The sequence below is a fragment of the Pagrus pagrus genome (assembly GCF_965226575.1).
Source record: "Pagrus pagrus genome assembly, chromosome: 1".
In the NCBI taxonomy this organism is placed as follows: Eukaryota; Metazoa; Chordata; class Actinopteri; order Spariformes; family Sparidae; genus Pagrus; species Pagrus pagrus.
In genome coordinates, this window is record NC_140185.1 from 11,707,137 (window position 1) to 11,724,799 (window position 17,663).

Consider the following 17,663-nt stretch of genomic DNA (forward strand, 5'->3'; position numbering starts at 1 on the left):
GTTCAAATATTTGAAAAAATTGTATTTAGCTGCTTTGGCAACATTGTTTCTTGAAACCTTCATGTCAATAAAGCCCCTTAAATTGAACAATAAAAAAGATGTACTGAGCATTTCTGCCTTTTACCTGTTAACTGGAGTGACTAAATGGCCAGTTGGGTTGCCAACTTCACACCTGGCCACGGACAACAGATAAAAAATAAGACAAATAAACTGGATAAATACAAGTAAATTAGTCAGCAGTTGGAAGCTGCAGCCACCAAATGTTTGACATTTTTGTTTGAAAAGCTACTTAAAGGATTAATCGCTTCTCAAAATATCTGCTGACTGGAGTGACTACTTAATTAACTGACCAATAGTTGCAGCTCCAGAAAACACATTTGAAAGATGATAAACAACACTAAGAGTCTACAGCTCTAGTAGTTCTGTAAGGCTGAAGTTAAATGCTAAGGGCAGCATGCTCACTATGCTATGCTACCATGCTGATATTTATCAGGTGTAATGTTTAAAATGTTCTGCATCTGAAATAAGTGGGTTAGCATGCTACTGCTTGCTTATTGGCACTAAACACAAAGTACATCTAAGGCTAATGTCGCTAGTTTGTATCATTGTGTTTGCACCCAGTTTCTATGTGTGTATGCTCTACTTAAACATCATCTGATCACCAAGGATGCATGTTAATGCCAGGTGTAGTGGAGTTTCAGAATACAAAAAGATCTCATTAGTCATTGCTCAAGGGAAATAGGTTGCTGAATCACTTCAATAAATAACGTTTCAACAAAATGATGAGATTGTTCTTGCAGTTTGTTAGGAATGTTGACGTCCTCTGAGATTAGCATTCAGTTTTCACAGCTTGGTCAACAAAATCACTTTGTAAAAGAAAAAGTTGATTTCATAACCTCATCAAGAAATTCTTTTTTGGGCAGTTACATACTATATATAACTGACATTAACTTACTAACTAACAAACATGGATTAATATAACTTGGATTTTGATCCTGTTATCCTGTCTTATATTCTTAGAGGCTTTACAAAAGGAGTTGTGCATCTATAGTCAGTGAACAGGGGAAATCATTTTATTTTACTTCTATTCATTAATGCAACTGCAATGATAACATCTTCATCAGTCTCCTGGCATATCAGTCAAAGTATTTTCAACGTATTGAAACCATACTTTCAAATGGACTTTGACACTATACTACTACATTTATCCTAACAATATGGGCAGCAAAAACACTGCTTTCTTATACCATGTTGCATTGCTTGCTTAGATTTCCCCACTAGCATAATGTTATATTCCACACAGAGTTATGAACACTACACAACCAAACCACCAGGTCTAATACATCAGGAATCAATAAGAAGGACTGTAAGGTATGCATAACTAATCCCATATAATTTTCGAACCAGTTCCAACTCAGAACTGGTTCTCGATACCCAACCCTTGTGGCAAGTCCAGGCTTGATCTCCCGAAGGCAATCTAATCTGGGTAGTGAAGACAGGACAGGTGAAAAGAATTTACAGACCAAAATGGGAGGTGACCAGTTTGTTCAAGGATTGTAAAACATGTCTTTCATCAAGTTATCACCATGACTACTTGAAAAACAGAGGAAACGAATGTTGTGTAATCACATTAACCTCAAATTGAACCACCTTAAGAAGCACTTCAGAGCTTCAGTTAAAGTTGTGTTTATTAATGTTTATGAGTTAAATTACATTGAATTTGTTGAAAACATTACCAGAAAGCTTTTGGCAGAAGTGAGTTCATCAAACTCTCAGGAAAAAAGGCTTTTTGTTTGCTGCTTCTGCATATAATCCTTAATAGTGACAATTCTGCAAATTTTTCAATTTACGTAAAGAAGAAGTGCCCTCGTGTTACACAAAGAATGAGAAAGCCCCTTTGGTTGCTTCCTCCTGGGCGGAGAAAAAAGGATCAAGAGGGCAGGAAGAGGTGGGTTGTGACAGCAAAGAGAGGGGCCTTCCCTGCTTTGTAACCTGTGGTTACAGCGGTTCAGACATGACAGGACGGAACATAGAGCTGGTGCAAACTACATAATTAACAAGGCAAGAGCTGTCGCATTTCACCAGACTAACTCTACCTTTCTTTATTGCTCATATCTTTGTCTCACCTTCCTTTTACATCTGCAGGAAAATGTTCTTTACGAGCAACCAGGGCTTCTGCCTGGACACCTCGCTGGATACAGAATCTATAGTTATGGAGGTCAGATTTGTAGCTTTTCCTCTTTTGAGGTGTCTGGGGTTGGAGTGGCTTTGATAATGCATTTTTAAACAACACTATGAATTCCATTTGTTTTTTTTATTAAATGCATGCCATGCAGGATTTGTCAGTTGGTGAGCCACCAACCCATAGCATCAGCATTTGACGACCTGGGAGTCAGACTGAGCAATCAACTATCTTTCTATAGAACACGGACACTCAAAAACTTCACGAATACAGTAAAAAAATAGGAAAATACGGGCAGAGGGCAGGGTCTCTGTGGACATGACACCACCACACACTTGTAATGGGTCGTAAGTGGTGATTGAGCAAATGTATTTTTGTATGAGTCTATAGGGTTGGGGGGGGTCAAATGTTTTGATTACAAAAATATCTTTATTCTTTTAAGTGTTAACTGAGCATTCACAAAGTAAATAAAAATGTATGATCCACACACAGATGTGCATTAAAAAACATTAGAGTGAATGTCAACTGCACTTATTGAACCAGAAGTTGAATTGACGCGCAATAACTGTACTTTGTTACACTGGGCAGCAGCAGTGATGCTTTGTGGTAGACAGGCAACAAAAAAAGACCCCACACTTAAAATGTTGGAACTAAAGTGCATTCAGTGGCAGTGCACAACACCTAACTGTAACCAAATAAAGTCAATACATAAAAACAGAGGGACAGGGTATGTTAAAGACGTATGGATATAGATGCTTGCGATGTGCTGGTGCTGGCTGAGGCTGACACACTTGGGCTCAGAGTGTGCAAGACATCAAACACGGTACACTTATTCACATTGATGCTATGCTGCCTTAAATGTTTGATTTGAGGTGCAACCTGACTTGCAGCTAATGAACTTCCCACATGCATTGCACTTTGCCTTGTCGTGTTTTTCTTTTACAAAGTGAAGCCACACTTCTTTCGCACTGTGACTGCTGCTGTGACATGCTACTCATGCATGCAACTGAGTTTCTGTTCCCAACCCTATGAGTCTATATATCACTTTTTTTAGGAAAATCCTACGTAGTATACCTTTAAACGTAAACTCTCAAACCAACATATATCCACAAATTTTCTCGGGAGGTCACTGAGGAGGTTGCTGGGGAACTGATTTTAGGTGAACTTCCAGTGCTTGGTGGAACTAGTTTAAGTATCTGACGCACTGGTGACACTTTCGAGGCTTCAGAAGTATTAGCTAAGCTAAGTTGGCTTAGCAATACTAATGGTGTTAGTAGTATTCACTCGATAAAGTTGCTAAACTAGATCTTAAATGATGAATGATACGCAGCACTAAATAAGAGAATTAGCATCCTGCTGCCATGGAAAACGCCCGTTTCAGTTTAGTGACAGGACGTGCCAGATGTCATGCCCTGGTTTTCGCAGGGTATCATGGGGACGAGGAATAAGGTGGTGAAGCCCCACTTATGAAAACTTAAACACTGACACTAACATTCAATGGCATACCGAGTTGCTCAACATACACTCATGTTATAGCTCTAAAGCTGTGTAAAAGCACCAAAAAACTTAAATTAAACTGCATTAGTTGACTTGATTTTTCCACTTAGGAGCAGCACAACAAGGGATGTTAGCTTAATGCTCCTCTGTGTTCACCATTTTCCAACACTCAGGTTTCAACGCTCAGTTGCGCTCAGAGGAACTGCTCAGACAAGAGATAATTTTTTGGATTTGTCTCTAAAAATATTACCTTTCATATCACAAATAGTTATTAAATCCATTGTTAAGATGAAAGTACAGAAATAAAATAACAAAATGGTAAATGAATCGTGCGGTTACGTTAAAAGATGATTTATTGTGGGCACGGTAATGAATGATGTAGTCCTGATTTGATTTCAATTTGAGGTGATATCTTGTTTTATAAAATATATTGAAATCAGACCCTGATCTTGACTAAGAAAAGAGAAAGTACTACAGCATCTGAATGGTCGGGACAAAATGGAAAAAACACCAAAATTCACCAAATACAGTCTGAGAGGTCGGGTAAAAGGAAATGGAGGCAAATCTAAATTCCATGATCAAAAGTGACACATACAGTGCATAACTACAAAATTCATGAGACACACACACACACACACACACACACACACACACACAACTTCTAATGTATTCCCTCTGACTCTCCTCCACTGATGTTTTCACACTCTCATATTAAAGCTTAGATGCACTTTGGTCGGCGTGTTAACCTGACCTGCCCCCCACTAACAGCAATATGCACTTCTTCACCCAGGGAAGGGATAATTTTACAGTGACAAATCAATTTCTTACACTCCCTGTCAGCTCTCTCCTCCAAACAGGCACTGGTTTTAGAAGAGGGATTTCCTATAATCCACGGATATCTGGATGCCTGCTATCCTCCCATATTCTGCTCTGTCCTCCAAGCTCCCAATGGTGCCAAGAGGCGACTAGAAGACACTTTCACTGCCTCCTCTTTGCGTTGATATTGAGGTGGTATTTCACCTGTAAAACACAGGATACACTCATAAAATATCATGAATTGTTGGATTTAATTAAACAGAAGTACAACATATGGAGTAATTAGTGCTGTAATATTTCTTACAGGTCAATGCATTAAGAATGGACTGCTTTACTTGTATAATTGCAGGTTTAATTCACTGTTAAATTAAAAAGCACAGGTATAACAACTTGTGCTGTTTAATTAATAAAAACAGCTAATCTTATTCAAAACCTTTACAGTTTACATTGTGCTATTTCTAAGCTTAAAGGATTTGATGTGTTTACTCCTTGCTGAACAGCTTGCCAACCATTATTGCTTAATAAATCAGAGGTTAAGTCAGGGCTGCTTGTAACCTCAATCTACTCTGAGGAAGGGGTTCATTTCGCAGTAGTGCAGGGTTGCATCAAAATGGTAAATGCTTAATGAACTTGCATTTCTATAGCGCTTTTCCAGGCTACTGATCGCTCCAAGTGCTTCACAACACTTGACACATTCCCCTGTTCAAGCCGAAGCTGCCATGCAAGGTGCCGACTGCTCATCAGAAGCAGTTTGGGGTTCAGTATCTTGCTCAAGGACGCTTCAACATGCAGCTGGGAGAGCCAGGGATTCGAACCAATGACCATCCGTTACTGGACGACCTGCTCTACCTCCTGTGCTACAGCCGCCCAAAAATAATCAGAAGAGAATATTACAGTTTTGTGAAACATGTTAATTTTCAAGGAAAAACAAACAAGTTCACACAGCAAAGGGCACATATTGAAGAAAGGGGCCACCTGACGCCACCAAAATACCAAAGTAGAGTACCAAAATGGCTCACAAGATGAGTCACATCAGAATCTGTCTGATTCAGTTAAGTAGCTGACATTGATCAATACATAATTTTTCGCTTTGCAGTAATTATTTAGAGCAGCATGATGCTGCTGAATGTTGGAGAAAAGAAGCATTTGTTTTTTTTTTTACAAGTTAGGAAAAGTCAAGGCAGATGGCTTCATCAGTCCCAGTCAGGTGGGCGAGTGAAGGAGCAACTCAGGAAAGGTAGCAGCACATCTCCTCTCCTCGCACCAATGAGGTAAAATGTGCAGTATACTTATATTATAGTGGACGGCTACTTACAGAAAGTCACCACATGGACACCACATTTTCATATTCTTCTTTAAAAAAAACCACATGGTATCAAGTGTGAAATAATCACCCTGTTTTATTTTGTTTTTGGAATGTACTGGAGTAGGGTGGCAGTCAGAGTCACACCTAACAAATAAAACAAATAGAAAGAAAATAGCTCTGTCAAATTTTACTAAACATTAAACAGCATCTAAATAAAATCAGTAAAAGCAAGAAAATTTGATTTTTTTCCCCCTCCACAACCCCAAACAAAGTTCATTCCAACCACAAAAAGAAAAACAACTCAAAGGTAGGCTCCACGTTTGACCGCAGATCCTGACAAAATCAAATCAAATCAGGAAATCAAGTTCAAAATAAATATTCAAAATAGCAGCATCTGTATTCAATATATACACTGGACACTAGCAGTACCACTGATCTGACAGTCAGTAGAAACTTTTAAAGTTGTCAGGTTTGCATCCAGCCAGCTACTCCAGGATCAGCAGTTCGTTGACCAACTGACTAGGAAATATGCAAATGACAGATTTCAGAGACAATGGGCCCTATTTAGACGGTCTATAGTGCATGGTCTAAAGCGCAAAGCGTGAGTGTGTTTAGGGCGTGTCCAAGTCCATTTTACTAGTTAAATTCTGGATAATCTGGACGCAAAGTGCACGGTGCACGGCACAAAGGGGTTGTATTTAGACTCTGGATTAGTCATGTGTGTTTTAGACGGAACATAAATTAAACCAATCTGGGTGTCATCTCCCATTCCCTGTAAGAGCCAGGTGCACCAGGGCCTGGCACATATTAACCAGAAGCACTCGTCTACGCGGGAGGGAAAGGGATGTGATCCCCGGCTGCTGGACCCGTCTGCCCCGCCATTTCACAATCATCTGTCCCATCAACAACTGCATATGAAAAATTAAACTGATATTTAACTGAGGAGGACGAGGAGCGCTGCTGCGTGTCCCTCTGTGTGTGTACGTCAAGCGTAAGATGGAGCCCGATGTTTCTGTTTATCACGCGTTGGCAGCTGGAAAGCAACGCTGTCTCGTCTTCTTGGACGCACGTAAGTAGGCGGAGGGAAAAACAATACTGGGGGAATCGCAGACCCACTTTTGATTTCGATGATCGAATGAAAAGCACGTGATCGATTTTCTATTTTGCATCAAAATCATGACACCCGTAACAGATACATAAGAGCAGGACTGTAATCATTCACAAAAATGATTAAAATGAAGGAAAATATGGAAAATAATATCTATCTTTTAACAAGGTGCCAGACTTGGTGTGTCACTAATCTTATGAGAAATCTACAAAACTGACAATACAGAATCTCTTCTGAAATAACAATGACAAGCTAGAAAAAATGTATTGTATATAATATACACTGTACAGCTAACACTACATTGTGTATATTGTGTAGATTTAGGACTGACAGTGCTGCGTACAGCTGACATCGAGCTGCACTTTGCCTGCACTGCTGTGCTTCTGATGACAGTGGGTGCTGGAGGTGTGGGCTAAAGCAGAGCTGTTAGGAGAGCTGTCATCTTGGGGACAATAGAACCATAAGACTCAAACCAATTCTCTCAGCAAGAGAACAAATCTTTCGCCTGTCAGAGAGAAGCAGGGAGGAAAACTTCATCCAGCTGACAGCCAGAGTGCTCCTTAATGGCTCTGTCCTGGCTGAAGAGGGCAGGATAAAAATACGAGGGGCTGTTCTATTGTTCAAGCTTCCTGCTCAGATTGACTCGAGTGTCTGCTTTTAAGACTCTGAGCCTCGAATGTGCACCTGTGTCCTCAGATCTAAATAACAATTCTCTTCTCAGTATCTCATGTCTCAATGACCTGAGAAACTGTTAGATCTGGAACTGTCACGTCCTATTTATTGTGAAATATAAACAATCTTTGCAGCTCCTGTCGAAAATCTCATGCCAAACAATCTAATGGCAGCTCTTTATATAACAAAAATAGTATGAGCACTAAAATACTTATTTTGTAATGTATACTTTTAGATAAATAAATGCTCATATCAGTGCTGATCATCTCAACATTTAAATGTTTATAAACAGAAGCCTGTAAAAAAGCATTAAAGTTTACTCAGTTAAGTGTTTTCCTGATAACAAGTTGGATTCTAAATAGGACGCTACCACCATCCTTCACTCCAATACAATATATAACATATAGCTACGAGAATAACTTCTTGGAAGCGTACACAATATTATGTTAACAGAATTTCATTGGAATTGTTGTGTCACAGTATATTACATCTCACTACTGAACATCAGTTTAGGGCTTATTTAAATTACATTAGACTGCTGAATGCATAAAAATATATGTAGATGTTGTTTTGTGTTGTTTATTGAGAAATCAAAATGAATCAAATCTGTCTCAGTGGGTATGACATCACAAAATAATTTCAAAACTTTTAATGTTAATGGTTTTTCCAGAAAAACCTACAGCCACATTAGTTAAGAAGAAAATCAAAAAGGTTTGGCTGAAAATGCGTTGAGACTAAAAGCTATTAGAACCTGAGGGAAACAATTTTGCCAATTTACGCTTCAAATCTGCGCATGATTGATGATGACAAAATTTTTGAAAATAAAAGAGCTTTACTACGAATTCTGACAGTTTGACTTTCCATCACCTCCTTGTTTTCATTGCCATCTGAAGAACATTGAGGTAAGGAGGTTGAGAAAAGGTCAGGATTGACAGACAAAACTCCAAATTCAGAGCAAGTGGAAAGCTAAATAGTTTTTAAATGGTTGTGTTTAAGTCTATCCAAACAAGGGGACAGTGTCAAGAGTACGTCAAAACAGCTGAAAAGAAAAGCCATGCACTCAATCAACTGAAACCACTGACATTTTCACGATGTGCGCTAATTTGCAAAGGAAATATGGTCCTATGCCGTTTCACCTTAAATATCAGACTAAACATCCAAAGAAAACAAAAGGATAAGAGTACAGTCCCAGGGAGAGTAACACCATGTATGCAGAATGCCATTCCAGGAAAGAATAAGGTCATTGAAAGCAAGAACAAGGAAACACTGAAGCGAGGAAAGAATATACAGGCACACTAAATCACCCTCTTCCTGTTGAAACCACTAATAACATCTGAAATACTTGCCCGGCATGAACTACACCCACATCTCCACAAACAAGGAAGGAAACTCGACACCTAAAGTGTGATTGCTTTATGTAAGTAGCATAAGCAGAAATGCACTTTCCATAAGCACACTCAAATTCTCATGAGAATGTGAATACTATTACAAGTCATGTGGGACAAGGACCATTATCATGAAGTCTCTAAGAAGCACCACAACCTAATCGTACCAAGCACCACTTTATATGCATTTTCCTTTTTGAAATTGGGACCATTTTCTCAGGAGAACACATGGTAATTCAGATGACATCTATCCACAGCAATGTCTGCGGATTATCCAAAGTAACTGCGACACTGTTGGAAGGACACCAATTTCAACAAATATCATTTTTCAGTACTTCGTGTACAACAAATCATCAACCTTGACATGCAGCTAAACATATAGCAAAGAAAATAAAAATGCAAAACAAAAAGTTGGTTCTAGCATAAGACAGGATACTGGGCAGACTCATGGGCTACGAATAACTTGGAATCATTGATCTCTAATGGAATCAAGGAGTTTCAACTTTGACTAAATAGATAAATGAACCCACTTACTCTAAAGTCTCTAATACCCCCTTTTCCACCGGTCAAAAATCCCACTTAAACCCGCTAAGATCGGGCTTTTGTGTGCAATGGGAATGTGTAAACTCTGCATTTACACCTGGGTCAATTGACTCTGCCGTAGACACAGGTTTTTATCACCTCAGCTCAACTTTGATGTAAATGTTAGACCCAGGTGAACACGCTAATTCCGCAGTGTGAAATGATGACATGATCAACATCCGGTCATGGTGTGTAAATGAGGAAGGAATTTGGAATGCGGTCTATTCAAGGACGTTTTATTACTGGACACAGCGTTAGAGGTGGAGCCCCGTTCATTCCCATGAAAGCTGCTCAGTGGTGTTTTGAAGCCAAAAAAAGTTTGACTTCCTGGCTATGAAAATACCTGCATCGCCAACTGAGCCAGGTAACTTACAGTTTAATTTATTAATTAAACGTGCGGCTATTAGACTTTCCAAATGTTATTTAACCTATTGGCTCAAATTATGATAGTGAAACAAGTCATTTGCAGGGGTTGTGAAGCTCAAAAGAATTTATCCAAAGTTTCACAGATGCTTCTTTCACAGTGGGTCTATTGTTGTTTTATCTTCTGTTACAACTGTTTACGGCACATTCGTGACGAACAACGTAACACTTCACATAAAAATCACAGACGGGCTACCATGCCTGCGGGAAGTGGGAATGGGGTCAAAATGCGATTTTTAGCGGGTGTACCCACGTTTAAAAATCCTGTGTAGACCCGCTAATTTGGATGGAAAAGCGGCTTAAAAGACACGAGGATAAACTCATGGGACTACTGTTTTAAAGCATAAAGTTTAGCGTTACAGTTGTCACAATCTTGGTTTTCTCGTACTGGAAGTGACCAAATTTGGACAAGAGGTTGGAGCTGGGGAGGATATCCAAATTGGATCTGACTGAGAACTTGAGGAACAGGCCGTGGTAGCAACTTGTTAATAGGGACTTCAAGCTTCGACGGTTGAGGGGATGGCTACTGTGTTCAAGAAAAAAAAGCTTCACATTGCACATGCGCAATTCTATCTTGACACTTCCTGACGCTGTAGTCCCACAGTCTACTATGGGAGAACACCTGGTTTGCCATACCCAGTAGTTTTGTTTATTTTACTCTAAATGGGACCATAAATTTCAAAATGAACATCATGCTGCGTTGAAGAAGACTTGAAACTCAGGATTGAGACCAAAAACTCAATAGAAAACTGTTTAGTGAGGCAATAAATCAAGTGAGAAGTCCGGTAATTTCCTCATAAGCTTACATACAATCCGATGTCTTTATGCAATCAGTGGAGTGCTCCCCCTGCTGGCTATTAGAAAGAATGCAGGTTTGAGGCACTTTAGGTTAGCTTTGCTTTTTGAACCCAGAAGCTTTGTCCATATTTCATACAGTCGATGGCATGGCACAAAATCCAGCACAATAATAAATAAACTGAGTTTTTAATTAGAATGAGTTAAGGGAAGATTTCGTGTTCTTTTCTTTATTCATGGCATATACAATTTTCTAAATGACATGTGGTGTCAATGACATCATGGATGAGATCATGGTCCTCATTGTTGAGGAGACAGAGTAAGCGGCAATACAGTCCATATAAAGCAACAGTAAAATGATACCTACATGGACCAACCGTGATTTGTAAAATGCATCATTTGTGCTCAGTCCCTGTGAAACTGCCCCCTCACACACGACCATGTTGGGAGGCTCCCAATTCCCCATGTGATACAGTCTCCCTGAAGAGTCCTTATATTTATATCCGTTGTCAGTGCAGAGCTGGAGAGCCTTGCTGGCTCATAAATCTGGCCATGCTTAGCAAGCACAAATTTCCCCCTCATTAGAGCTCCACACCCTGTGGAGGGACCTGAAATACACACCAGTGTCGAAGTCATGCCAGTCAACCGGGAGTAGAAGGACTCTGCTGGAGGCTTTGACACCTTACACATGTGTGCTCTTAGTTTAATTTGACATTTGTGAACAAAGCTGTTATACAACTAACGAATCAAAGACCTCAGGTTAACATGAGGACAGAAGTCACTACCTCAGTATCAACAATCAACATTTAAACATACATAATATACTGTACATTTAAACCCATTTAAGGATTTGGGGAAATCCACAGCACTGTGATGTCCACTTTGATTACCACACCTCCTTTTGGCTTTATCCTGCTCCATAGTTGCCCTGTGGGTGGATACACCTCATCTTTGAAGCCCAAACTAGAGCCACAGGGAGGTCTGGTGTAAAATAGGCTCAATCTGTCTCCCCCTCTCCACCTCCCACACCAAGCCTTAGCCCTTCACTCAAGCTTCACTCTCTTCTCTCAGGGGAAACATGTATGTCAGAGACAGCAGGTGTGAAGTGAGATTAGAAAGCACAGGAAGAGGAGGAGGGGAGGGAGGATGATAATGGGAAGAGAAGTGAAGAAAAACACAAGGATGGTGTTGATGGCGCATATGCCGGTGTTCCACTTTGCATGCAAGCAAGTTATGTTTAAGTTAATTCTGTATGCTTGTGCAGCAGCTGTGCACATACACTGCTAATAGCCTTTGTTTCTCCTCAGAGAATGTCAGTCATCAGGCCCATATGATGGACAGCTTGGTGGCTGGCACCGGTAGATGAAGAAAGCTCCAAGGCCATCCACTCCTCAGAGAAGCAATTATCTCCTAGCCTCAGCCCCACACCATGGGCCTGCATGAGAATGAGCCCAGGGCAATGCCTCAATGTCTGGCATTCTCTCTTTGGAGATGCAGACCACATACACATGCACATACAACACATGGAATGACGGATGCACAACCTAGCTCACATGTACAAAGGGAGGGAGGCAGTCAGACTATACGGTATTGGTACTGTCCTCCAATGTTATAGTTTTCTTGAAATTGACCTGCTGGAACTGCTAAATGTATGAGAGATGGGATGTGTCAGCACAGGTTTACAGCGTGAGGCCTGGGGCTAGAACTGAAGCTACAGGAATTGACAGGTGAAACCCTACGGCTAAGAACAAGACCAAGTAGGCATTTCTGCAGCAGCCTGAGGCCGAAATAAATGCAAAGTAAGTGTATCAGGTAAGTTCTAACGTACAGACTTAGAGTGGCCTAATAAGCACTGTCTGGTTGTTAAACTCCTGAGGCTGTAGCAGATCGAAACAACTCCCTATGAATATGAAAAGCAGCATCAACTCCTACTTAGCAGTGCTCAGTAACACATCAAATCATTTTCTTGAGAACATTCTTATTTGATTATTGAATTAATCAACAAAGACATTGGCACAACTCAAGCTTCGGTGATAGAATTGAAAACTTGTGATTGAGAAAAATTATACACACAAAACGAGATAAATCTTGTTTGACTTGTTTGGCATGAACAGCAGGCACATATGGCACGTATCAACAAACCTAAAACTAAAGTCAATATTAGCCTGTTTGTTTATTTGCTTGCCTAGCCCATCACTTACATTGGTGTTTTGTGTCTGTGCCCAGAACAAACAGTATTTGAAGAGAATGCTTCTCAACCAGCTGAAGACGCTTGTACTTCCCGCCCATTTCTCCTGAGATAAAACTGCAAACATTTTCACAGCTGCTCTTTCTGTTTCTGCCAATTGAGAGTGAACAGCAGAGTTTTACAGAGCCGTGATTCTTCCTATAATGTGAATGAAAGCAGGTGTGTAAGAGCTGTGGGGTATTCATTTGTCCATTTGAATTCTATCTATCTATAAATCATATTCATCCTAGTTGTTACATTTTTGCAAATTAGACAGTTCATGCAAGCAATTAGCTCTTTTTTTTAGCTCAACTGATACTGGATTTGTAAGGTCAATATCGAAAAGGATATCTGAGAGTTTAAATAAATCAAAACATTATTCAACCGACATGAACGTTTGTCAATAAACACATAACATAACAAAGGTTTTTCGTAAATATCCCTCAATATTTTTTTAAGTTAATAGCTACCAAGATATATATTGAGCAAGACACTGTAAAGTTTAAAAATGGAGTTGTCAGTGCTCTCCAGTGGACAAACTTCAATGGCTAAACCATTTCCAAACTATCAAAAATCTATCGTCGGAATAGGGGTAGGTGATCTGGCCAAAACATAATTTTTTTATTCCACACAATTTATTTAATCGCAGTCATGATCCACAATATAAATTGCGATCACCTTTCTCAATTTCAAAATACCCTGTGGACTACAGCCAGACCTGAAGAAAACTATGAATTTCTCCATTTGCAATTTTAAAGCACAATATTGCATTAAAGATAGTTCTTTTTGGCAGATGCTCTTCATCCGCCATGTTGCTAGCTACGTCGAAAAGGAAATAGCCATTTGAACTAATTTGTCCAATCAACATAGCAATCTAGTGGGAAACAGCACTCTTTAGGTAAGTTGACATAGCGAAAATTTATATTATCTGAATAATTGTGAATATCCTCACATGGGTGACTTGAAATAGCTGTCTAGTTTGACGACTTACAGTCCTATATTGATTTCCTGATTTATTTTTAATCACCACAAACAGAAGCCAGTATCTTCCCAGTCATTCAAAATCCTGAAGGCTTGGCTTGCCCATTGTGAGTTTTAAAGCACATTTTGACGATTATCAGGATAATATTGTGATATGGTGGATCACAATTCTTTTGGCCAGGATAACTGTGGCATGATACAGTCATAGTCATGGATCATCCCATGGCTAAAAAGGAGAAGCCCCCCCTTGGGAGGCTCAGTCATTTGACAAGCAAGGATGGGGCGAGGTTCACCACTTTGTGAAACACATGATTGTGTAAAGGACATTAATACATGAGCTATGGATACAATCTGAAAAAATGTTGTTGGTTAACACAATTTGATTGCATTCTGTTCTTATTTATGTTTTCACATGGTGTACCAAATTTTTTGGAATCAGGTTTGTAGTTAACATACAGTATAAAGAGCTATATAACAGCTCTGTGATCAAGTTGTGTTCACTGATTTCCAAAGCGACTTTTTAAAAATGGGCAATGACAGAGAATACTGACAGTCATGATTCATGGTAGAGCATTTCCTTTAACACCTGCTGTTTGACTTGCTACTAAACAAACTTCTCCTCAGGGATGTGTAAACAAAGCCATTTCTGCGTTCGTCATGGCAAATTACCAAAGAACATACGTAGAATCAGTCATCAGAGAGACCTTGACTGATGACGAACTGATGGTCAGTGAACTTGTTGCACAAAAATCTTCAACAGTTGTTCAGAAGCTGCAATGAGAGAGCTTTAATCTAAAAAGGCATGCTCCTGTTTATTTGGACTACCATGTGACTTCTAAGAATAAATTGACTTTTCTCAACAAGGCAACAAGGCGTGTTGTTAAGCTTATTAGCATAGGGTTGCAACGGGGAAGATAAAATGTTCAACAGCTGCATTGATTTGTGTAAGGCAAACTAGACATAGCACAGATAATGGCAAGAATATGTGACTGCAGCAGTAACAAAACAACTAATAACAGAAAAATGGTGTGTCTTTCTTTGTCAAACAAGAAGCACATCAGGCCAGAATGAGCCTGAATTCCTTTCTCTTTGTTTTTTCTTCCTCTTTCTTTTTGTCTCCACCAACTTTATTGTTGCTGCTCTGTACTGTGTAGACATAGCTGACAGAGAGACGACACTTAGCACACAGATACACACATAGCAACTCCTGCTTCTCTGTGTGCTCTGCTAATATTTACACTGCCAGGCTGAACACTGCCACTATTGAGTTTGGCCATTCAAAATAATGTTTGACTAGTATTAGAACAACAGTGAGGGAACACTGTCTGGGCAATAAGGCCAGTACCCTTTAGGTTGTGGCCCAGATAGAGAGGGGAAGATGGAGGGTGTGGACTGATGTCATCTTTTCACACTAGTTAAACATGCAGTGAGTCAGTGTTTTCTTGCATTGTTGGTTTTTCTTTGTTCCGGCCTTTTGTGTATGTGGAGGTGTGTGGATTGACTAATGTTATGTGTAGATATAGTATCTGGCATTTGCTTTGTTTCTTGATCACCAGGAGCAAAACAAAGCGGTGAAGGATAAAAACAAAGACAGAAGTATTAGTAACTATCAGATTTACCTGTTATCTTGGTTGTTATTCACAGAGCTTGTCTACAAATTCAAAGATACTTCAAATTCCATTGTTTGCGAGGCAAACAGAGCAGATTAAAATCGACGTTGAGCACTCCTTCTGACTGGTTTTGTGGAACAACCTGATTTAAGAGAAATTCCTTTGATTTTGTGAAACATTAGCCTGAGTTTGTGTTAGTTCAGGTTAAGTGTTTACAGTCTATGATAGCCGACAGGCGGAGTTCACTGTCCAGAGGTCTGTCATCATCCTCACTAGAGCAGGTCATAAAAGCTTACAAACAGGTTAATCAGTGTCTAGTGCTTAAGTGTCAAGTGTCCCTGCATAGTTCATGCTGTAAAACAAAACAAAAACCAGCTCATTTTTTCATATCCTCCACAGGCTGTAAAATGAAAGCTGAGATGGATAAAGAAAAATACAGCTGATACACAGACAGATCAAAGGAATATGGTGTGTTGTATAGATGTGAGAGCAACAGCGGTCGGGGTGGGGCAGGGCAGGTACACAACATCAACTCCCAAAGTGAGCATCTTTCATGGTTAGTACTGCCATCTCCTGGTGATACATATTCAGTACTCATAGGAGTTGAGCACAGAATGTCAGTAGTGATTTTTTTATTTATTTTTTATTTCTCAGATTTTCTGAACTCTAATATTAGACCTGACATTTGGGGGACAATTCCTCAAAGATATATCTAGAGATCTTGCTTACACTCTTGATAAACAAGAGTTTCATTCCAAAATAACACACATTTCATTAACAGACACTGATGTCTGTTTATTGTCTGCCAGAGCAAGACTATAACACGAAGTTCTGAAACAATTAGAGGTAATAGTTGCATCTACAAAATATATCTACAGTATTGGATTATAGTGTTTCAAAGCCTGTCTCGATTAATGCTAAAAATAGCGGAAATTGACAAATACTTGGTGAACTTATTTCACTGAGTAGTTTATATATAAATCATTACATCTATTAACAATTTTTGGAAACATTTGGCAACAGAGAAGGTAACATTTTCAAGAGAAAAATGTGTTATGCTGAAAATTGCAGATGACAGAAGCAGGTGAAGAGTGAAGCTGTAGCACTGAAAGGGTTTACATTGTCTATTGAGTCAGCTGAAAGCCATTGAAGTCGGTTGAAAGGTAATCTATGAATGTATTTGAAATTTTAGCAGCAGTTTTGGTTCCTGGTTGAATTGTCATTTAGTATGTAAGCACTTGAACTAACATTTGATATGTAAGAGCTGAAAGAAGGTGGATGAACTGTCAGTTAGTGTCAAAATTGTAATGCTAGTTGAGAGTTAAGCGTCTTCCCAATGCAGCTGTAGATCCCCTTACAGGTTTTTGATGTCATTAATATTTGGACCATTAAAAAAAACCTGCAATGACAACTGCCATTTTTTCGGAAAGTTTTAAGGGTTGTTTGAACCTTTCCATTCGTTATCTGACTTGGATTTGGCTCGTTCAGGTGTAATCTTGCAAAGTTCAGTCTCACTTTTTTCAAACATTTCCTTTTTGCAGCCACATTTTGAGAAGCTAGAAACCCTGATTAGGACGCTGTGTAAAACATAGATACAACAGTATACAATCATTTGCAAACAAACTGTGTTTTACAAAGTGCTCCTGAGCCCATGTAGTAATATCCTTCATACAATCATATATTTCACAAACTGGTGAACCTCGCCTGATCCTTGCTTGTGAACTACTTTCAATGATGCTCCTTTCATAACCAATAATGACACTATCAGGTGTTTTTGGAGAATTCCACAATTTTCCCAGTCTTTTGTTGCTCCTCTCCCAACTTGTTTGAAATGTGTTGCTGGCATCACAATCAGTATAAGCAGATATTTACAAAAATCAATGAAGTTGATGAGGTAAAAACATGACATTTTCTGCCTTTGTACTGTACTAATTAAGTATATGTGAAAAGGATTGGCAAATTATCACATTTTGTTTGATCTAAGTTTTACACAGCATCCCAACTTTTTTAGATCGGGGTTGGACCATTAACATCACAAGAACATTTGGTTTAGTTGAAAAATTAACACAAAGTTCTCTG